Source organism: Tamandua tetradactyla, chromosome 7, assembly GCF_023851605.1.
Source record: "Tamandua tetradactyla isolate mTamTet1 chromosome 7, mTamTet1.pri, whole genome shotgun sequence".
Lineage (NCBI taxonomy): Eukaryota > Metazoa > Chordata > Mammalia > Pilosa > Myrmecophagidae > Tamandua > Tamandua tetradactyla.
This window is the reverse complement of record NC_135333.1, coordinates 170,550,750-170,574,394: the sequence shown is the minus strand read 5'-3', so window position 1 is coordinate 170,574,394 and position 23,645 is coordinate 170,550,750. Positions and strand designations below refer to the sequence as shown.

General features: G+C 39.8%; 1 protein-coding gene across 2 annotated transcripts in view; it reads right to left on the bottom strand.

The window, feature by feature from the left end:
- Positions 1-23,645, bottom strand: part of GAS2L3 (growth arrest specific 2 like 3) — an 80,732-nt gene that overhangs the window by 3,323 nt on the left and 53,764 nt on the right. Inside the window, exons 13-14 of one of the 2 annotated variants that reach the window (XR_013155956.1) lie at positions 7,014-7,147; positions 5,683-6,533 (exon numbers count right to left, since the gene is read on the bottom strand). The exons of the other annotated variant lie outside the window; for it this stretch is intronic. The gene's annotated coding sequence lies outside the window, so the exon portion shown is untranslated. Of the gene's footprint in view, positions 1-5,682; positions 6,534-7,013; positions 7,148-23,645 lie in introns of those variants that run through there. 2 annotated transcript variants of the gene reach the window in all.

The following is a 23,645-nucleotide window of genomic DNA, read 5'->3' as shown; positions in this document are numbered from 1 at the left end:
TGGTTGTTTCTAGTTGTTCATTTCAAAGAGTGCTGCAGTTAGTGTCTCCATGCACTCAGGTCGGAGAGTTTCCCTACGTGGGACTGGCATGGCTGGACTGTCGTGAAAGCACATCTTGGCCTTTATTAGATACCGGACAATTACTCCTCAAAGTGATTGTACAAATTCACATTCCCATTAGTTGTGTTTGAGAGTTGCCATTACCAACGTTTAGTTATTATCAGACTTTTAAAACAGTGACAATCCAAGCTGTGTGAAATTCTTGTTTTCTTTTTTAAAAAGTCTACTCTGGTTCAACCATTCCTTACTGATTTTTATGTGCATTAAAGTGTAAATATTCACTAGCTTTTAGCTCTCTAAGATAATTATTTTAATGGACTCCAGGTCTAATTTTTTTTTTTGGGTGCCCAGAAACTCTCATGATGCTTGTCAGGTAGCAATCACTCAGGAAATGTTTGTTGACTGAATAAAAGATCAGATTCATTGAGTGTTCTATTTATTAATAATGTTTTATTTTTTAAATATTTATGACTGACCTAATATTCCTTCCATTCTTCTTCATTCATTATTTATCAAGTATCTACTACATTCCACGCACTATTCTAAGGGTCCTAAGGTTGAGAATATAGCAGTGAAGGAAACAGAGAAAAATCCCTTCCATTGGGAAGTGTTACGAGTTTAGCTCCAAGTTTCAGTGGATGGGGATGCATGGCGCAGTTACACGTGGTCAGAGCCGGCTTCATGCAGGCGATGAGGCTTCAGCTAGGCCTTGGAAGTCTGGAGCAATTAAGATAGCTGGAAAAAAAACAGGAAGGGTACTAAGATGGAAGAGATTGGGCAGTCTGTGCGACAGCGAAGTGAAAAGAGGAGTGTTTAGGGTGAGTGGGTGGATTGAAAGTTGGGACCATGGAGTAGACCCAATGAAGGGCCTTGAAAGGAACTTCAAAAATTAACATTGGTGGCTTAAGAAACACTGTCTCGAAGTTCTGATGCAAAGAAGCAACATGGCAAAAGAGCTGTTCAGAGAAGATAGGTCCGGCTGTGGCATGCAAATTTGTGTTCAGTGCATGAAGCTTGGGGTTTGGGAGTCAACTAGATACTACTGCAAACATCCAGAAGCTTGAGTGCTTTCTAAACCCTCCCTCACACGCCCACCCCGCTGCTCACACCTTCTGGAGCCACACTGCGGGCAGATGGTTTTTCTAAAAGGCAAACCCAGTCATATCACTCCATCAGCCTCCCCTGTAGGCCTCACAGGAAAATCTGAGCTCCTTAACAGGCTCACAAGGCCCCACGTGGGCTGGTCTTGCCCTTCTATAAAGTCTCTGCTTCCCACAAGCTTGGTGTTCTACATTCTAAACGGTGAATGATGTCTCACTACTTGCATGCTTCGGCATCCTGCCACTCTTACTTAAAATGAGTTTCCCTAAATGTCTAGAAACTCCCGTCCTTTCAAGATTCATCTACTGCATGACTTTCTTAGAGGAGCCGTTGCTGGTCACTTGGATAGATGACCACTCACCCCCAGTCAACACCTAAATGCACGCATCACGCTGTGTTGCAGTTATGCTTACCAGTTGGACTTCCTTGCTAAAGAGTGAGCTTTCTGACACAGAACCTGTGTCAAACTGTGGGTGTAGCCAGCACCTCTGTTAGTGGACACGCTCCATGAAGGGTCCAGCCTTCTCCCTTTTGTTCACCACTGCCCCAAAGCTAAGCACTGGCACACAGTAGCACGGAAGAAGTCTTTGCTGAATTCATAGATGATAACAGGTGTTTAGTAAATGCGTGTTTGTTGAATTAATTAATAAATGAATAAATTGCCAGTGTTAGGTCATGGCTAGCTGGACTAATTTTCCGGCCACCTAGGGACTTGTATGTATTTCTTGACTGCCAGCTGATTCAAAATTGTAAAGCTGGCTGTCTTCAGGAACGGAGCCTATGTAAGACGGAGTATTCCCTTTGTGACCTGCCTGAGGTTGTGTGGCTCATAGTCAGGCATTTATAATTAGTTCATCTGTATTGTTGAAGGCAGTGATGAGCTACTTAATATTTTTAAGGGGCAAATATCCTCAGTTAGTGATTAAAGAAATGGAAGTAGCAAGGGTCTCAATGACTAATTCAGTCTTGCCCTATGAAAGATGCAAAATTTCCCACTTTACTGCCCTCACCCAGAGACATTTTCCTTCTTAGCCAGCACTTTAGGGGGGAGGCACATTCCATCAATATCATTTGCAAGTGAGGTGAAGTGTCTTCACGTGAAGTCAGCCAAGTCGGAAGTCAATGACCTTGAGATTTAAAGCCACGAGTGAGTACAAAGTGAACAGTTATTTCATGTACTTTCAGGACAGCATGATTTCTTTTCAAACCAAAGATTATTACATGGGGTTCTCTCCTGCAACTTCAAAAGGCAAGGGAAACATTAGAAGAGCCCAACAGATTGTTTGTCTCAGCCTGTTCTGAATCCCAAGCACAGTGTCTGCCCCGCAGGATGTCCTCAAAACTTGAGTGAAGGAAGAAATGAATGTCTATTCTTAATTTCTGTTTTCAGTATCAATGCTGGCCAGTATACCAATATTAGAGAAAAAGAAAGCCTTCATGATATTTGTAGTTTTTATTATTGTGAATTATTTCACTTTGTATATTGACTTTATTTGAAGAGAGTCCAAGTTCCTGTTTCTGATGTATTTGTAGCTGTCGATGAATTCCCTGAGCTCTTTCCTTCCCTCTAATAACCCTCCTTTGCATTTGAATGAAGACTAAATTCCTGAGCTGGGTCCTCAGTCCTTCCACAGCCTGGACTCCTAGTCCCCACTGTTCCTCTGAAACCACCTTGTACCGCAGCCGAAAGGAAGTCTGCTATTTCCATCCGTGGGCCAGAATCTCCCACTGGTGACTTTGCCCACGAAGATCTCTCCAGGTGGGAGGCTCTGCTGTACAGCATGGGGTGGTAGGGTTCAGAGCTCCAAATCCGGGTGCCAGGCCAGGCTCCAGCACCTACTGATGTGACCCTGAGCAAGTTACCTGTGCTAGTGATTTGCCTGTTTGCTTCCAGACCCCACCCCTTTCCCTTCTGCTCTGCTCAGAACCCTACAGTCTGTGTTTCCCAGGCTTGCGAGTCACCTGGTTATTGGGGTCAGCCGCTGGTAGATATCAGTGGGGAATTAGAAGCAGGAGAAAGGGAGAAGCTAGAGTGTTTCTCCTCTTCTCTCGCTGCCTCCAGCAGCATCTCTGGTAGCACCTTGGGTCCGGCTCCTGCCAAACAAGCCTGCTGTGGTTTTAACTTCCCTGGATGGAAAGAGAGGCAGGGAGAGAGTCCCTAGATCTCAGTTGAGCTGCAGCCATATTCCCAGCTATGCCTCAAGCAGTGGGATGTATCCTCTGCAATTCTCATTTATGTGAGCCAATACTTTTTTTTAACATTTTTATTGTGAAATAGAACACATATGCAAAAGTAATACATTTCGAAGTACAGTTTAACAAGTAGTTATGGAGCAAATTTCAAAATATGGTATGGGTTACGGTTCCACAATTTCAAATATTTTCTTCCAGCTGTTCTAATACACTAGCAACTAACAAGAAATATCAATATAATAATCCAGTAGTCAAAATTATATGTTAAATCTTATCTTCTCTTGCACACCTCCTCCCTCTCCTTTGAGCCTTCTCCCAATCTTCAGGGATATTTGGGCAATGACTGTTCTAATTTCTTCATGTTGAAAAGGGGTATCGACACCATGGAGTAGGGGGCTGCAATTAATTGATACTCTTAGAGAGACTGACACCTCTGGGCCTCAGGGCCCAATCTGGCATAGGAACATTCCAAAAGCTTTAAATTTCTGAAAAATAAACTTAGTGAGTGTAACTTTTATAAAGCCTCAGATAGAGCCCTGGGTATTCTTTAAGGTTTTCAGGAGTACTGTTGGTAGGGGCTTAACGTAACATGCAATTAGCCATATCTAGCTAAAGCTTGTGTAAGAGCACCATCCATAATAGCCTCTCAATTGTATTTGAACTCTGATACCTTATTTCGTAACATTTCTTTTCCCCCTTTTGTTCAGGAAGGCAAGATCAACCCCGTGATGCCAGGGCCAGGCTCATCCCCGGGTGTCATGTCCCAGGCTGCCAGCCAGACTTCCACCTCTGGAAATTATGTCCCACACAGCAGGGAGGGTAAGGATTTTTCATGCAGAATTGGCTTAGAGAGAGAGACCACATCTGAACAACAAACGAGGTTCTCTGGAAGTTACTCTTAGGCATAATTATAGGCAGGCTTAGCTTCCCCGTTACAGAAATAAGTTTCATAAGAGCAAGCAATAAGATTGAGAGCTTGGTCTATTAATTTGGAATTCCCTAATGCCTGAGAGAGTATCAGGAGTTTCCCAGGTGGGGAAGTTTAATAGTTCCATATTTTTTCTCCTGTTTCTCAAGGGAGTTTGTAATCTAATTATCTGCCTAATGTACTCTGGAATATATCAATGTATTACATTAAGCTATGCAGAATTATAAGATCTCATCACCTATTCTAGGTTACATGTGTTTAGGTTATTTAAATGAACAAGCCAGACAAGTTAAGTTGGATTGTGTGCTACAGAAAATTTAAGTTTTAGGCAAAATAGTCAGCTCTTCCTTTGGTTTCACACTTAAAGAAGGCAAAGTTCTAAAATACGGACAACATCATCCTTTACTTTGTATTCTGATTTATCTTAGTCCCATCCAGATCAACTTCATTTATATCTCTAGTTGAAGTCTGATCTCTTTTTCAGCTTCTTAACAGTTGCCGTATGGAGTAATGCTGTTTCAGACCTGCAGAACTCTAATTCTGAATCTTAGTTATCATATAGGTACCTAAAGTTCCAGGGAAATGTCAGGTTATACACATAGAGCACAGCATCTCAGAATTTAGAAATATCAATAAAAGCTCAGAAATAAATGTGACTGCTATAAGAGCTTACAATCTAGGCCCTAATTCTCGTATAAATGTTTTCTAAAAGAGGCCATACAATATTTATCCTTTTGTTTCTGGCTTATTTAGCTCAAGTAATGTCCTCAAGGTTCATGCACCTTGTTGCTCACCTCACGACTTCGATCCTTTCCAGAGGCTGCACAATGTTCCATCACATGTATACACCCCAGTTCATCCTTCTGCCTCTCAGCTGATGGACCTTCGGACAGCTCCATCCATTGGCCATCATGAGTAATGCCACCATAAACGTCAGTGCACAAATGTCTACTTGAGTCCCTGATTTCAGTTCTTTCAAGAATATCCCCAGTACCAGGATTGCCTAATCCTCTGGCCACCCTACATTTAGCCTCCTGTGGCATTATCCTTCGGAAGGAGCCGCCCCATTCTGCTACCCTCCCAACACTGAACAGGTTTACCTGTCGCTCCACATTTTCTCTAGCACTTGAAACTTTCTGCTTATTTGTTTATTTATTTATTCTGCATCCACAGATTTTGCTGAGATATATTCACATAGCATATATTCTATCCAAAATAAATAATCGATGCTTCACAGTATCCTCACTTAACCATCATTACTTTCAATTTTAGGCAATCTTCATTGTTCCAAACAGAAAAGCAACAGATAGATATACCCACACTAGTGAAATAAAAAAACACCCCATAACTCTTATCACCCCCAAAATATTTACTCCTAGTATTTTTTGTGGTTCTGGTGAGGTGTTCCTGTTAAATATAGTCCATAGCATACAATACGTAGTTTTCCCCATATACCACTCTATTATTAACTTTTTGCACAAGTGTCATATCTTTGTAGTTCCTACAAAAATTTATTTATTTTTATAGTGTTATCTGGTGAGATACATGATTTAAATAACCCCTTTCAATTATATTCACCTTCCATATGGCACTATTACATATAATCACATTAATGTACTACCACCACCTCTATCCATTCCCATACATTTAAGTTCAACCTCATTAACAAGTCTGTACACACTAGGTAACCACTCCCTTCTCTAGCTTCTGTCTATATCTAGGTCCCCTAGTTCTACATTTTAAAAGTCTGAGTTTATATTTTCTAGGGGGCTCATATTGGTGAAGTCATACAATATATATCCTTCTGCATCTGGCTTATTTCACTCAGCATTATCTCCTCAAGGTTCATCCTTGTTGTCATTTGCTTCAGGACCTCATTCCTTCTTACTGCTGCATAATATTCCATCACACATTTCCACCACGTTTGGTTGATCCACTCTTCTGCTGGTGGACACTTGGGTTGCTTCCATCTTTTGGCAATTGTGAATGATGCTGCTATGAACATCGGTGTGCATATGTCTGTACATGGTCACTGCTTTCAGATCTTCTGAGTATATTCCAAGTAGTGGAATTGCTGGGTTGTAGAGTAATTCAATATTTAGTTTCCTGAAATATTTAGTTCAAATGGATAAGTGCTCCAATTTCTCCACATTCTCTCCAATAATTGTGGGTGGGACCTTTTGGTTAGATTGATTCCATGGAGATGTGACTTGGCCCATTCAAGGCAGGTCTTAACCCCTTGGATGGAGTCCTTTATGAAAGAATAAAAAACACAGACATTTTAGAGAAAGCTATGTGCCTTCCCATGTGATAAAGGAACCACAGATGCCAGCAGCCATTCCTGAGAGAAGGTATCTTCCTTTTAATGCCTTAATTTAATCATTTTCCATACTCTAAGAACTGTAAATTCATAACCTAATAAATAGCCTCTATAACAGCCAGCCCATTTCTGATATATTGCAGTCTGGCAGCTTTAGCAAACTGAAACATTGATTCTTTCTAATTTTTTTCTCCAGTTCATTTATTTCTGCTTAATCTTTGTTATTTCTTTCCTTCTACTTGCTTTAGAATTAGTTTGCTGTTCATTCTCTAACTTCTTCAGTTGTTCAGTTAGGTCTTTGATTTTAGCTCTTTCTTCCTTTTTAATAAATGTGTTTAGAGCTATAACTCTCTCAGCACTGCCTTCGTTGCACCTGATAGGTTTGCATGTTTTATTCTCATTTTCGCTTACCTCCAGATATTTACCAATTTCTCTTGCAATTTCTTCTTTGATCCCAAGGTGTTTAAGAGTGTGTTGTTTAAACATGGTGAATTGAACTTGAAAGCATGGGTTATCAGGTTGAGGCCTGTATTAGCTAGGGTTCTCTAGAGAAACAGAATCAGCAAGAGATATCTGTAAATATAAAATTTATTTATATGGAACACTCTGTGGCTACAAAAGGGATGACGTTGTGAAGCATGGAATGAAGTGAATGAACCTTGGGGATAATGTGTTTGCAAAATAAGGCAGAAACAAAGTAAAAATATGCTATGGTCTCTTTCAGAAAATACTTATAAGAAAATTGGAGTCTCGATTGTAAACTCTTATAGCAGCCATACTTAGTTCAAATTCTGAGCCATACTTGGTCCAAATTCTAGATTCTGAGACACTGAGCTATATGTGCTGTCAGCTGGTATTTTCCTGGTACCTTGAGTATCTCTGTGACACTTTAAAGATTCAGAGCTGATCTCTGCAGCTCTGAAAGTCAGCATTGCTACATATAATAACAGTTAAAGTAACCAAAAAAGAGATTAACATTCAATTAGAGATAAAAACAAAACTGATGTGTTTGGGACTAAGGTAAATCAGAATTCAGACAGGGTAAAAGATGATAATATATGTACTCTACAGCTTCACCTACTGAAGGAGACCAAAGGCAGAGAGGTTTACTGTGTCTAGAACCTAAATTTTCTGTAACACACAATCTAAATCAACCTGTCTGCTCATTTAAACACATGGAGGCCAGAATGGGAATGAGGCCTTGTAATTCTGTCTAGCTTAATGTAATATCCAGATGCATCTCAGAGTATGTTGGGCAGATAATTAAAAAGTACTGGCAGAACTTCCGAGTCAAGATGGCGGCTTAACAATGTGCTCATTTTAGTTCATCCTCCAGAACAACTACTAAATAACCAGAAATAGTACAGAACAGCTCCTGGGGCCACGTAAGTGATCGGACACACAGTGTACACAAGTCTGGACCAGTTGGACCGGCTGTGAGCACCCCCAGAACCATGAGTTCCCAAAGCTGCAGCGGCTGGTGCCCCTCACCCCACAGGCTGCTTCCCAGAGGGGAAAGGAAAGAGACTTTACCAGCAACAGGGCCTAAGCCCAACCAAACTCCAATTGTGGAATTAATTTAAAAATTCTGACTACTAAAAATAGGCCCCCAGCTCAGGTGAACATGGTCAAAGCAGAGCTTGTTCATTTTTGCCCCGGCGCCAAGGGGGCAGGGCTGATGGGAAAAAGAAAAAAAAAAAAAAGAAGAAGGAAACAGAGGTTTTTGTGGCTGTGTTTCTACAAAGGTTTGACTGCTTTTGGATATAGCGGCAGGACTTCTCAGGTGGCAACTGCCCCAGGCATAGGTGGAAGCAAGCTCATTTGGGGGCTTATCTGGAGCCTGTGCCTTCCCCAGGGGAGGGGTAAAGCCCAATTCAGGTGGAATCCCTCCCTTAAGGAATTCAGACACCAGGGCTTGGTAATTTGAAACCATTAAAACCAGCCTACAACCTCTCCTCTCTCTCCACCACTGCCCCAGCAGGGAGAGTGTCAAAGTTCAAGGTACCGCATCATCTTATGGTGGTGGGACCTGCAGGCAGACAAGCACCACATACTGGGCAGGATAACAAACACAGAGTCCAGAGACTTCACAGGAAAGTCTTTCAACCTGCTGGGTCTCACCCTCAGGGAAAACTGATGCAGGTGACTCTTTCCTCCTGATAGGAGGCCAGTTTGGTCTGGGAAAATCCAGCTGGGGGTTATAATACCTAAGTAACCCTCCTAAAGGTGAGGGGAAAAAGGCACCATACAAGCAGGGCAAGAAACAAGAACTGAAAAATTCTCCTCTGTTAAACAAAACTTAAACTAGAGGTCCAGATAAAGCTGAACTGAATGTCAAAGAACAGACACAACAAATTCATCCAGCAAGAAAAAACCCTAGGTAAAAGAAGTGCAAGCAATCTCCAGAATAAACTGATTAAGGTAATTAAATGCCTAGATGCCAGCAAAAAATAATGAATCACACTAGGAAAATTGAAGATATGGCCCAGTCAAAGGAACAAACCAACAATTCAAATGACATACAGGAGCTGAAACAATTAATTCAGAATATACGAACAGACATGGAAAACCTCATCAAAAACCAAATCAATGAATTGAGGGAGGACATAAACAAGGCAAGGAATGAACAAAAAGAAGAAATTGAAAGTCTGAAAAACAAATCACAGAACTTATGGAAATGAAAGGCAAGGTAGAAGAGATGAAAAAAACAATGGAAACCTACAATGGTAGATTTTGAGAGACAGAACATAGGATTAGTGAACCGGAGGATGGAACATCTGAAATCCGGCAAGAAAAAGAAAATATAGGGAAAAAATGGAAAAATAAGAGCAGGGATCAGGGAATTGAAAGACAATATGAAGCGCACGAATATATGTGTTGTGGGTATCCTAGAAGGAGAAGAGAAGGGAAAAGGAGGAGAAAAACTAATGGAGGAAATTATCACCAAAAATTTCCCAACTCTTATGAAAGACTTAAAATTACAGATCCAAGAAGTACAGCATACTCCAAAGAGAATAGATCCAAGTAGACATATGCCAAGACATTTACTAATCAGAATGTCAGAGGTCAAAGATAAAGAGAATCTTGAAAGCAGCAAGAGAAAAGCAATCCATCACATACAAGGGAAGCCCAATAAGACTATGCGCAGATCTCTCAGCAGAAACCATGGAGGCAAGAAGACAGTGGGATGATAAATTTAAATTATTAAAAGAGAAAAACTGCCAACCAAGAATTCTATATCCAGCAAAATTGTCCTTCAAAAATGAGGGAGAAATTAAAACATTTTCAGACAAAAAATCGCTGAGAGAATTTGTGACCAAGAAACCAGCCCTGCAAGAAATACAAAAGGGAGCACTAGAGACAGATACAAAGACAGAAGAGAGAGGTGTGGAGAAGAGTGTAGAAAGGAAGACTATGAGTAAAGGTAAAAAGAAGGAAAATTAGACATGACATATAAAATCCAGAAGGCAAAATAGTAGAAGAAAGTACTACCCATGCAGTAATAACACTGAATGTTAATGGATTAAACTCCCCAATCAAAAGACATAGTCTGGCAGAATGGATTAAAAAACAGGACCCATCAGGACATTTGCACACCAACGTTTATAGCAGCATTATTTACAACTGCCAGAAGATGGAAACAGCCAAAATGTTCATCAACAGACGGTTGGCTAAACAAACTGTGGCATATACATAAGATGGAATATTATGCAGCTGTAAGACAGAATAAAGTTATGAAGTATATAACAACATGAATGAACCTTAAGGACATTATGCTGAGAGAGATTAACCAGAAACAAAAGGACAAATACTATATGGTCTCACTGATATGAACTGACATTAGTGAATAAACTTGGAATATGTCATTGGTAACAGAAACCATCAGGAGATAGAAATAGGGTAAGATATTGGGTAATTGGAGCTGAAGGGATACAAATTGTGCAACAGGACTGAATATAAAAACTCAGAAACGGACAGCACAATATTACCTAACTATAATACAATTATGTTAAAACACTGAATGAAGCAGCATGTGAGAATGATAGAGGGAGGAGGGCTGGGGGCATAAATGAAATCACAAAGAAAGATAGACAATAAAGATTGAGATGATATAATCTAGGAATGCCTAGAGTGTATAATGATAGTGACTAAATGTATAAATTTTAAAAATGTTTTTGCATGAGGAAGAACAAAAGAATGTCATTACTGCAGTGTGCTGAAAATAGATGGTAATTAATATTTTAAAATTTCAACTTATGTGTGGGACTAAAGCAAAAAATGTTTATTTGGTACAAATTTATATTTTGACTAGTGCATCTCCTAACATAACTTATGTAGATAATTGAACACCTTAAGTACATGGAACCTTGGGTAGGACATGAGATTTTCTTGGTTTGTCCAGGTGATGCCCTGATGAATCCCAGAGTGATTTAATCAGTGAATGGAAAAGTATTTGCAAAGTCCCCTTCGGGGAATGGTGAGAATGGGGAAAACTCAACTTCCCCAAGTTGAATTCTTGATATTCTCACAAGCAGTGTGGACAACCAAAGTTATAGGCTGAGCCCCTAGTCTTGGGGTTTGTTCATATGAAACTTAACCCCACAGGGGATAGGTCAAGCCTACTTAAAATTAGGCCTAAGAGTCACCCCCAAGAGAACCTCTTTTGTTGCTCAGGTGTGGCCTCTCTCTCCAGCCAATACAGCAAGCAAACTCATCACTCTCCCCCTGTCTACATGGGACATGACTCCCAGGGGTGTGGATCTTCCTGGCAACGGGGTCAGAAATTGCCGCGTCCTCTTTTTCCTCCCCGGTTTGACATGGTTCCCTGGAAGGAAGGGCGGTAGGCAAGGCCTTCAACGCCCCAAAAGAGGACGAGGCATAAAATGGTGTAATAGAAAAATACTGGGATTAACGACACTAATTGTGTGTTTCTTGTTGCTGGTTGTGCTCCAAGCATTATATCAAAACGAATCAGAAAGCAAAAGAATTGGAAAAAATGATACAAATTGTACAAATTGCAAAACCTTGTTAATAACTGTTTGGAAAAAATTAGGTTGGGACGCCCCCATTAAACAAGTCATGCTGCAGATACAGCAGGCAGAAGTGCTTTTAGAACAAGTCACAGAAAAGTACCCCATAGAAAGTAAACACTTACAATTAAAAAACCCTGCATTGAGCCATCCTGGAAATTTACTCCCCACCACGGCACCGGTCCATTGCTATAAAACAATAAAAAATCTAAGTAAACAATGTAACCTTTTAATCAAAACAAGCTAACCTTTAACCAGACTAAAATAGGTCTTGACATATTGCCTCACCTGTAGAATAATAGGAAAAAAAAGTCTAAACTCAGAAAACTGCAAACACAATGTCTGTGGTTTAAGCCAATATCCTGCTGCTATTAAAATCTTGTGTAAGTGTTCCTAAGAAAATCAAAACGTGTACTTTCGCTTTGCTTCCCTGAACCTGTAACTTTACCCAAAACGTAAGTCATGACACAACCATGATTCTGTGATACCTGTTTCCTTGCCAAAAATAAGAGTATAAAATCAGTTAAGCAAAAATAAATCTAAGCAACTCTTCTCAGAAAAAAATTCTCTAAGCTGTCTCTTGGTGTTCTTCTCGCGCCGACGACCCTCCACACCTTCAAGCCCGTTCCCTCTGCTGCGGCTGGACCGCGGCAAGTGGCGCCCGAACAGGGACTTGAAGGTAAGCTTTCTCTTTTACGGGAGGGTATAAGGCTCTCGCTATAAGGCACTGCAGGCCTCTGGCTACGGTCAGGTACTTGGGAAGTACGGATAGAGCGAGTAATCATGGGACATACGGAGTCTAAGGAATGCTCCTTATTTGTAGATATAACAAAGCATATGTTGAAAAAAAGAAGTATAAATGTTACCAGCAGACAGCTTAGAGAATTTTTTTCTTTTGTGCAAAATGTTTCTCCCTGGTTCCCAGAAGAAGGGACTGTTAACTTAAATACTTGGCAAAAAATAGGAAAACAAATGAAAGAATATTATACTAAAAATGGGCCAGATGGAGTCCCTATTGATGCTTTTGCCCTATGGAATGTCCTTAAAGATAGTTTTGACCCCACACATGAGGCTATTTGCATGGCCAGGGAAGTGGCAACTGAAGAAGAGAAACCATTAGTTACAGCTATGGCTAAAACAGGCAGTTATACCAGTATAGAGAGGCCTCCTGCTTATAATATACAGAAAGACCATTCTAGCTCCTCAGAAAGTGAAAGTGAAGCAGAGTCAGAAAGAGAGGATAAACTTAATCCTTTTGAAGTAAATGAATTGGAAAGAGTAGCAGCTCAATATGAACATAACAATGTCAGTTCCTTCTTCAGTGCTTCGGCACCTGAAATAAAAAAGAAAAAGAAACCTAGGCCACGTTTAAAGCCGCAAGCTTGTGGATGATAAATTTAACTGCATTTACAGGGGAAATTAAACATCATTTTCCCTCGGATCCTATACTGCAATTTATACAAAAACACCCTGTTATATTTCCACAAAGGCGTTGTGTTCAACCCCTACCCCCCCCCAGCAGAATTAATTTTCACTGACGGGTCTGCTAAAGGGACGGCTGCTATATATTCCAAAAAACTTCAAAAACAAATACAGATAAAAGAAAAATCAGCCCAAAAAGTTGAATTATTGGCAGTGATAGAAGTCTTTAATTTGTTCCCTCAGGCCTTTAATTTATACACAGACTCTCTTTATGTGGCAAATTTATTTCCTGTTATTGAGACAGCTTATATTTCTGAAAATTCTACTGTTAGTCACTATCTTTTAACATTACAGCAACTCATCCACCAGAGACAGTTTCCCTTTTTTGTAGCACATATCAGAAGTCATAGTAATTTGCCAGGACCATTAGCAGAAGGTAATGCTAAAGCTGACCAACTTACTAACTATGTTGCCTTTCCAGTATAAACTCCTGTTAGTCAAGCTCAAGATGCACATAAACTGCATCATCAAAATGCTACAGCATTAGGGTTACAATTTAAAATCACTCGGGAACAGGCTAGACAAATCATTAAACAGTGTCCTATTTGTATAACTCACCTGCCACAGTTGCACACTGGAGTAAACCCTAAGGGTTTAAAACCCAATGCTTTATGGCAAATGGATGTAACTCATATTAAAGAATTTGGAAAGTTAGCTTTTGTACATGTTACTATTGATACTTACTCATGTTCTGTTTGCCTCCGCATGAACAGGAGAGGCTTTAAAAGATGTAAAACAACATGTTATACAATCTATGGCTTATATGGGAAAACCTCAACATATAAAAACAGACAATGCCCCTGCATATGTCTCAAAAGGCTTTGAACAATTTTGTCATCAGTTTCATATCAAACATACTACTGGAATACCCTATAATCCCCAAGGTCAAGCGGTGGTGGAAAGAGCCCACCAAACATTAAAGCACCAAATTACTAAACTGCAAGATAGTGAAAGTAAGTACTTATCGCCTCATCACATCATTAATCACAGTCTTTTTGTCATTAATCACTTAAATGCAAATGAAAAAGGTGAGACTCCAATGAGTAGACATTGGAATAAAGTTATACAGCCTCAAATTTTAGTAAAATGGAAGGATGTGCTAACTGGACAATGGAAAGGTCCTGATGTGTTACTAACATCCGGACGAGGATATGCTTGTATTTTCCCACAGGATGCAGAAACCCCAATCTGGATTCCCGATAGGCTCATTCGGCCCATATCGGCGCCCATCCCGGAGAGGGAACAAGAGGAGAGCCCCTCTTCCTCCGCAGTAGAAGAACCCGTCATCTTACCCCCAGGAGAATATAGATGAAAATCTTGTGCCTGGAATGGAAAATTTATCTCTCTCTTCTACCCCGCAGACTCAATCTACCAGACAAGCTAGTCTGCCCACTTGGGGGCAGATAGAAAAGCTTACTACTGACGCAGAAAGGGTAGTCCTAATAACCGGAAAAACTCCTACTCCTATTCACCTGTTTCTGGCTATAATTGCACTTCTTTCCTGTCAGGTATCTGGTTCTTCTGTAAATAAATCATATTGGGCTTATATACCTAACCCACCACTTTTCCACCCCACTGCGTGGGGAGATAAAAACTTAAAGGTCTTTACTAATAATACCAATCTTATGGGAGGACTCCTAGTTCACTTATTCCTTTTAAAAGTACTGATAATGTTAATTTTACCGGATATGCTGATGAAGCCCCTCTATGCTTTGTAATAACCGGGACTCCTCCTCCTGGCTGTTTGCCTATCAATTATCGGTCATATTATACTGATTCCCCAAGTCATAAAGGAACTAAAAGAAGCATCTAGGGGCTCAACATGATTTCTCTTGGGTACCATACCTACAATGAAAGTTATGTAAACCTTTCCTCAAATTTTAACTCTTTGATTGAGTCTTGTACAGAAAAATATCCTAAAAAGGACATCTATTGGAAAAATATTCACTCTACAGGCTATCCCCGATGGCTTGAGTGTGGCTTTTTGCATAAAGCAAACATATATCACCCTGTAAAAAGTAACCTTACTATTTATGATTTTTCAGTCTCCTCACCTAATTATAATTATACTGCATATATTATAAATAATACAGACAAATATACTTATAACAAGAGTCTACCTACAGATGGGGAACCCCTTACATGGTGATTCACCCCAGGATTAGTGACCCCCATTTATCAAAGTAGTGCTTCATCCCATAATTGAACTGGTTTATATAATAACTTATTTCGTCTGCTTGCTGCTACTAATATGGTGTTGTTATATCGCCCATCTAGTTCAACCCCTGTTCCTTACGGCATTCGTGCATGTGTAAATGCACCTCATGCTATTCTAGTAGGAAAGACTCACATGTTTAATATCACACAAATGAATAATGCCTATCATATCGCGTGCACTAACTGTCTCCTTACTAATTGTATTAATTCTAGCTTGCCAAAAAATTATACTACTTTTCTTATTGTGCATCAACCTTCTTATGTCTTATTACCTGTTAAGTTAAATGAACCATGGTTTGATGATGTTGGCTATCAAGTTATGGAAAGGCTGAACAACTTAATGAGACCTAAGCGTTTTGTAGCTACGTTAATTTTAGGAATTACCGTTCTAATTAGCATTATTGCTTCTTTAGCTATATCGACTACAGCCCTCATTCAAAATCAACAAACCGCTCATCATGTAAATACTCTAACTCATAATATTTCTTTAGCTTTAACCCTACAAGAAAAATTAGATAGAAACTTAGAGACTAGAGTAGACGCCTTAGAAGATACAGTTATTTATTTAGGAAACCAGATTCAAAATCTAAAAACCCAACTTACCACCCGGTGTCATGTTAATTATAAATGGATATGTATTACCCCAGCGTCCTATAATGAAACAGAGCAGTCATGGGAAAAAGTAAAAACCCATTTACAAGGAATATGGCATAACACTCAACTAGCACCAGATATTCTAGCTTTACAACAACAAATAACTGACATAAGTAAGGCACATATAACAGAACATGAAACCCTAGCAAATAGTCTTTGGTCCTCCTTACAAAATCTTAACCCAATTATTGGATAGCCCAATGTAGTAAACTTCGGCCTTACTGTGACTATAATATTAATTATTATTTTTTGCTTTCCCGCAGCAATCAAAACCATAAAGGCATCTATCAAGCAAATCGAGAGAGTCCAGCAAAAAGAAATTTTAAAAAATAAAGGGGGAAATGCCGCGTCCTCTTTTTCCTCCCCGGTTTGACATGGTTCCCTGGAAGGAAGGGCGGTAGGCAAGGCCTTCAACGCCCCAAAAGAGGACGAGGCATAAAATGGTGTAATAGAAAAATACTGGGATTAACGACACTAATTGTGTGTTTCTTGTTGCTGGTTGTGCTCCAAGCATTATATCAAAACGAATCAGAAAGCAAAAGAATTGGAAAAAATGATACAAATTGTACAAATTGCAAAACCTTGTTAATAACTGTTTGGAAAAAATTAGGTTGGGACGCCCCCATTAAACAAGTCATGCTGCAGATACAGCAGGCAGAAGTGCTTTTAGAACAAGTCACAGAAAAGTACCCCATAGAAAGTAAACACTTACAATTAAAAAACCCTGCATTGAGCCATCCTGGAAATTTACTCCCCACCACGGCACCGGTCCATTGCTATAAAACAATAAAAAATCTAAGTAAACAATGTAACCTTTTAATCAAAACAAGCTAACCTTTAACCAGACTAAAATAGGTCTTGACATATTGCCTCACCTGTAGAATAATAGGAAAAAAAAGTCTAAACTCAGAAAACTGCAAACACAATGTCTGTGGTTTAAGCCAATATCCTGCTGCTATTAAAATCTTGTGTAAGTGTTCCTAAGAAAATCAAAACGTGTACTTTCGCTTTGCTTCCCTGAACCTGTAACTTTACCCAAAACGTAAGTCATGACACAACCATGATTCTGTGATACCTGTTTCCTTGCCAAAAATAAGAGTATAAAATCAGTTAAGCAAAAATAAATCTAAGCAACTCTTCTCAGAAAAAAATTCTCTAAGCTGTCTCTTGGTGTTCTTCTCGCGCCGACGACCCTCCACACCTTCAAGCCCGTTCCCTCTGCTGCGGCTGGACCGCGGCAAGAAATCCCAGAATGAGCTGAGATTCAGCATCAAGGGATTGAGAAAAACTCTAGAATGAGCTGAGACCCAACATCAAGGGATTGAGAAAACCTTCTCGACCAAAAGGGGGAAGAGTGAAACGAAACAAAGTGTCAATGGCTGAGAGAGTCCAAACAAAGTCGAGAGGTTATCCTGGAGGTTATTCTTATGCATTAAGTAGATATCACCTTGTTATCCAAGATGTAAGAAGAGGCTGGAGGGAACTGCCTGAAAATGTAGAGCTGTGTTCCAGTAGCCTTGTTTCTTGAGGATGATTGAATAATGATATAGCTTTCACAATGTGACTGTGTGATTGTGAAAACCTTGTGTCTGATGCTCCTTATATCTACCTTGTCAACAGATGAGTAGAACATATGGAATAAAAATAAGTAATAGAGGGAACAAATGTTAAAATAAATTTAGTAGATTGAAATGCTAGTGATCAATGAAAGAGAGTATGGTATGTAAACATTTTTTTTCTGTTTTCGTTTTATTTTTCTGTTGTCTTTTTATTTCTTTTTCTGAATAGAAGCAAATGTTCCAAGAAATGGTCATGATGATGAATATGCAACTATGTGATGATATTGTGAATTGCTGAGAGTATGTGTAGAGTGGAATGAGCACGTGTTGGGAATGTTTGTGTTTCTTTCTTGTAATTTTTTTAATTAATAAAAAATTTTTAAAAATGTATTGGCAAATTTCCTTGCAGGACTGGAGAAAAATATGGAAATATTAATTTTTTTTCATCTGGAAACCTCTGATGCACTCTCAAATATTAGGGATTCCCAGAAAACTAGGCCAGCCCCTTGATTCGAGGCTTGCCTTTATAAAACTTAATTATATAGTCAGGAAGCTAAGACTACCTATAGTTATGCCTAAGAATTGCTTCCAGGAAACCTCTTTGGATTCTCAGATGTGGCCTCTCTCTCCCTAAGCCCAGCTCTGCAAGGAAAAGTCCCTATATGGGACATAACATTCAGGGGTGAAAGTCTCCCTGACAACAGGGGACATGAGTCCCAGGGTCGAGCCTGGCCTGGCATCGTGGAATTGACAATGCCTTCTGGACTAAAAGGGGCAAAATAAATGTAACAAAATAAGGTATCAGTGGCTGAGAGAGTTCAAACAGAGTCAAGGGGCATTCTGAGGCTGTTCTGAGGCTTCAGCTAGGTATTGCCAATGGCCATGCTTTTGGTCAAAGCCCAACCAGCATCATTCCTGCCAACCCTAAAGAACACTCAGGACTCTGAGACTCTACGAAAGGTAGAGTCTTTCCTGAACCTCCGAACCTCCATAGGGTTCCTAGGTCAGATAAGTTCTGAGACCTAGAGGGACTAGCCTCTCCATGAAATCAACCAGTTCCATCCCCCATCTTACAGTGTTGACACCCCTTTTCAATATGAAAATGTTAGAACAGGCACAGCCCAAAGACCCCTATAGAGTGGGAGATGGATCAAAGGAGAAGGAGGAGTAATAACAGAGAAGATAGGATTTAACAAATGAGTATGACTGCTGGGTCACTAATAATGATATTTCTTTTAGCTTCCAGTGTTTTGGAGAAGCTGGGAGGAAAAACCTGAAAATGTGGAGTGGTAAGCCATGCCAAATTTTGAAATCTGTTTTGTAGTAACTTGTTGAAATGTACTTTGAAAATTATTGCTTATATATACATGTAATATTTCACAATAAAAACATTTAAAAATTGGTTCAGTGGTAGAATGCTTGCCTTACATGTGGAAAACCCAAATTTGATTCCTGGATCATGCACCTCACCCAAAAAAAGCATTTAAAAATATTTATGATTGCTCTTTCTTCTTGGTGAATTGTCCCTTGTATTAATAGGTAGTGTCCTTTATTATCTCTTATGTCTTCTTTGCATTTTAAGTTTATCTTGTCGGATATTAGTATAGCTACCCATAATATCCTCTTTTGGTTACAGCTTGTGTGGCATATATTTTTTTACTATCCTTTCACTTACAATCTATTTGTATAATTGGGTCTAAGATGAGTCCCTTGTACACAGCATATAGAGGATCATATTTTTTAATCCACTCTGCTAATTTGTATCTTTTAATTGGGGAGTTCAATCTGCTCACATTCGAAGTTATTACTGTACAGGCAGTACTTGAACCAACCATCTTATCCTTTGGTTTTTACTTGTCAGATCTATTTTTCCCTCTCTCTCTCCTTATCCTTTATGTTACTCTTACTACTACTCTTCCATTTTTGCCCTTCTCCAGACCTCTCTCTCCTGTTTTTTCAGCCAACAGAACTCCCTCTCATATTTCTCACAGGCCTCTTGTTCACATATTGTCTCAGCATTTGTTTGTGAGGATTTTAAATTCCCCCTTCCTTTTGAAGGATAGCTTTGCTAGATAAAGAATTCTTGGCTGACAGTTTTTCTCTTTCAGAATCTTAAATATGTCATACCACTGTCTTCTTGCATCCATGGTGCCCATTGAGTAGTCAATACAAAGTCTTTTACTGGGTTTCCCTTGTATGTGGTGAATTGCTTTTCTCTTACTGCTTTCAGAACCTTCTCCTCTTCACCATTTGATAGTCTGATTAGTATGTGTCTTGGACTGGGTCTATTTGGATTTATTCTATTTAGAGTTTGGTGGCCTTCTTTGATTTGCATATTTTTGTCTTTTATAAGGATTGAGAAGTTTTCTCCAATTATATCTTCAAATACTCTTCTTAGCCCTTTACTCATCTCCTCTTTGGGGACACCAGTTATTCTCATAGTTGTGCATGTCATATCCATCATTTCCCTGAGAGCCAATTAAAATTATTCCATCTTTTTCACTATTTGTTCTTCTGTCCATTCACACTCAATTGCCTCTATTTCACTTATTCTTTCTTCTGCTTCCTCAAATCTTCTGTTGGGTGTCTTTAGTATATTTTTAATTTGAGCTAAAGTATATTTCATTTCCATAAGATCTGTATTTTCTATTTACTCTTTCAATTCTTCTTCATGCTTTTATAGTTTCTGCTTGATATTCTTTATGTCTTTCCTATTGAAGTTATTTTGGAGATTTAGGTGTATTTCTTTAATTAGTTGTTGCAAATTCTGTGTCTCCTCCATCTTTTTAATTTGATCGTTTGGTTTGGCCATGTCTTCTTGCATCTTCATGTGCTTTATTTTCTGCTGATTACTTCACATTTGATGATTTTGATAAGATTCTTTTGAAAGTTGATCATCCTCCCTGAACTAAGATTTTATACTTGCTGGGGTTTGCATCAAAGGTCTCCTTTGGCACCTGGTTTATCAGTAATTCCCAGTCAGGGCAAGGCCAAGGCAAGTTATTTAGGCATCTGTTCAAGGGAAGAGCTCGATCTGCCTGCATGCCAGGCCTACCCCTGCTGCCATCCAGTACATCCTCTTTTTAAACGTAAGCCATTTACCTTGGGTCTTTCCACTATTTGCAACAAATGAGTCTTTATCAACTTACTTACTCAAGTAAGAAGTAACTCCTCTCTCCTCATGTAGCTTATGGTAAGTAGGAAAAATAGGGTTCTGAAATCACTATAATGCATGGTTGAAAGTGATACTTGGTGTACGAGAGGTGTAGAAGTTCAAAAGAGGAAGGGTTATTCCCATAATGACCCATGGTGAGCTAAAGTTAAGAAGTTTGGGCTTCAGTCTGGTTGGAAAGGAGAGCCAAGGAAAGTTTTTGGACAGTGGTGTAACTAAATTCAAGGTGATCTAGGCAATTACTCCAGATACAGAGTGTAAGGTAAATCGAATGGGGTCTGCAGGGTCACTGCATTGCACAGCCCCAGGGGATGCCGCTCACACAGAATGCACACGAAGGGCGGGCCCTAGAGCTGTGCAGTGTGCAGTCTTGAACCAGGGGACGAAGCTAAATGTGTGGCCAGAGACCTATTGGGAGGCAATTATTTTCCAGGAAAGAGGAGAAAGACCCTGAACTTCGACAGTGGCAGAGGCAGAGGGATGAATTTGAAACATTTTGCTAAATTAATATGAGGGCCTCAATGTGGGAGAGGGTGGGGTGTCAATAGAAATAGAGGAGTCAGGAGGAAAAGCAGACTTGGAGGAGATGATGGTAAGTTCCTTTATAAATAGTTAATGGAACCAGGGCTCAGGGGAAATAGGGCTGGAAAGAAAAGAGCTCTAAATTATTCACACAGAAATGGTGCTTAGAAATCACAAGTTTGGGTGAAATTGCTGAGAGAGAGTATATGTTAGAACGGAAGTGCGTTGAGGAATGGCTCTCAGAGAATAGCTACAAGGAAAGGACAGAGGAGGAAGAAAAGTGAGAAAAAAGGAGTGAGGGATTTTTAGAGTCAGGAGAACTGTATGAGGAGGAAGAAGAGAGGAGTTTTCTGGGTGAAGATTGAGCCTCCACCAGCCTGGGTTCTAGCAGCTGTCATGAACAGAGCACCAGGTGACACTGATGAACACCTAGCATGAGCAAGAAATGTTCTTTATTGTTATGAATCACAAAGATTGTTTCTTTGTTCCTACAGCAAAGCCTAGCCCATCCTGACTGATCACAGTGGTCATTTGGTGTCTTAGTTTGTCAGAGCTGCTATCACAAATACAAAAATCAGTGTGGGCTTAACAACAGGAATTTATTGGCTTATGGTTTCAAGGCTAGAAGTCCAAAACAGGATAACTGCAAGGCTTGGTTCCCCCCTACAAGCATGTAGCATTCTAATGCTGGCTGCCAGCAATCCTCAGGGTACCTGGTCTTTCATCTCTGCCTCCCATCACAGAGTGATCCCTCTCCCTCACCCTCTCCCCTCCCCTCCTTCTCCCCTCCTCCCCCCCTGCCCCATTCTCTTATCTGCTCTTCTGGTTTCTGTTGACTTCTGGCTTCAGGCTCCATCTGTGCCTCTCTCTGACTACTTTCAAATTTCTTCTGCTTATAAAGAACACCAATTTTATAGCTTAAGACCCAACCCAATTCACCTTGATTCCCCTTAATGAAAAATAGCATCTTCAAAAGGTCCATTTACACCTGAGTTCACACCCACAGAGCTGAAGATTAAGAATAAGAACATGTTTTTTGCTGAGAACATAATTCAACCTATTACACTTGGGGATGAGAGATTGGGAGAAGATAGTATAATGGAGAGACTTGAGCATGATTAAGAGAAGCAGCTGGGAAGAAAAAGAAACTGAAGCCATAAGAGAGGGCATAGCTGGTTGGGGTCAGCTCTGTGAGAGGCACAGGCAGCACACTGGCCCACCACAGACCGGAATATTTGAGACAGACATCAGAGCACATTTTTCTGCTCAGTGGAGTCACTTCTAAAGAAAGCCAAATAGTTGATGATAAAGTATGTATCTGAGATAATTTAGTGTCAGGCCTTTTTCAACAATCAGAAGAATGAAGAAACAGCTCTTCTCAGGACCTCAGTTTCCTCATCTGTGAAGTGGGGATAATAATAGAATCTACTTCATCGAATGGTAAGAATTGAATAAGTCACTATACAACAAAGTTCTTAGAACAGTGTCTGGCACGAAGTGAGTTCTATTTAAGTGTGATGTCAGAATCACTTCAGGTTTTAGGAAGGGACTCTAAATATGATGGTGAAATCTGCTAATGGCTTCTTTTTCACAATCGTTTAAACACCAGGGGAGAACTGTAAAGAGCAAAAGGAAGTTCAGCTGAACTGGGAGGCAAACGGGCATGGGAAGCAATAAATATATGTAACATCTCTACCAGCTTCAAAGCCAATGTTGTCATATAAAAATCAGGCTTAATTTATCTGATACAGCTGTGCCACTCATCTAATAAGAAATAAAGACTCAGGACAGGTAAAAGTCATTAAACACTTCCAAGGACTCACTGAAAGTCATACTGGAACAGTTCAGGGATGACAGTGATTATGTCTGCTAAAATAATCTCCGGGAATCTCATATTGTCTGCACAATATAAAAAACACCAACAGAAAAAGTAAACCAACCATTGTTTTATTTACATGATTCGCAAGCATTGGTTTGACTCGTAGTTTTAAGGAACCTATTAAATTGATATCTGGCTTCTCTAGAAACTAGGAAGTGAGGATTTAGAACATTTTATTTCTTACTTGGGAAGGTCCCAGCATGGGCCCATTCAGGGAGGGTTGGTTATTCTCCAGGATCCAGGGATAGAACATACTTTGCTGATTTGGACATTATTGGTACTCATCTCCAGTAATATCCCTGTTTTTAAGCAATTCTAGTCACCAAAATTGCATATTTGGGTTTGCAAGGGTCAAGGGGGCATATTTGCAGTAAGTTGTTGTCAATGACCTTGAAGGAAAGGTCAGTGCCACAATTTGCTGCCTACTTGATGCAAAATCAGACCTCCTCCTCAAACAGAAAGATTCTGGGTCAAATTCTTGAGTTATTTCCCAAGAACACTAGGCAAATCAATCATGCTCAGTCATTT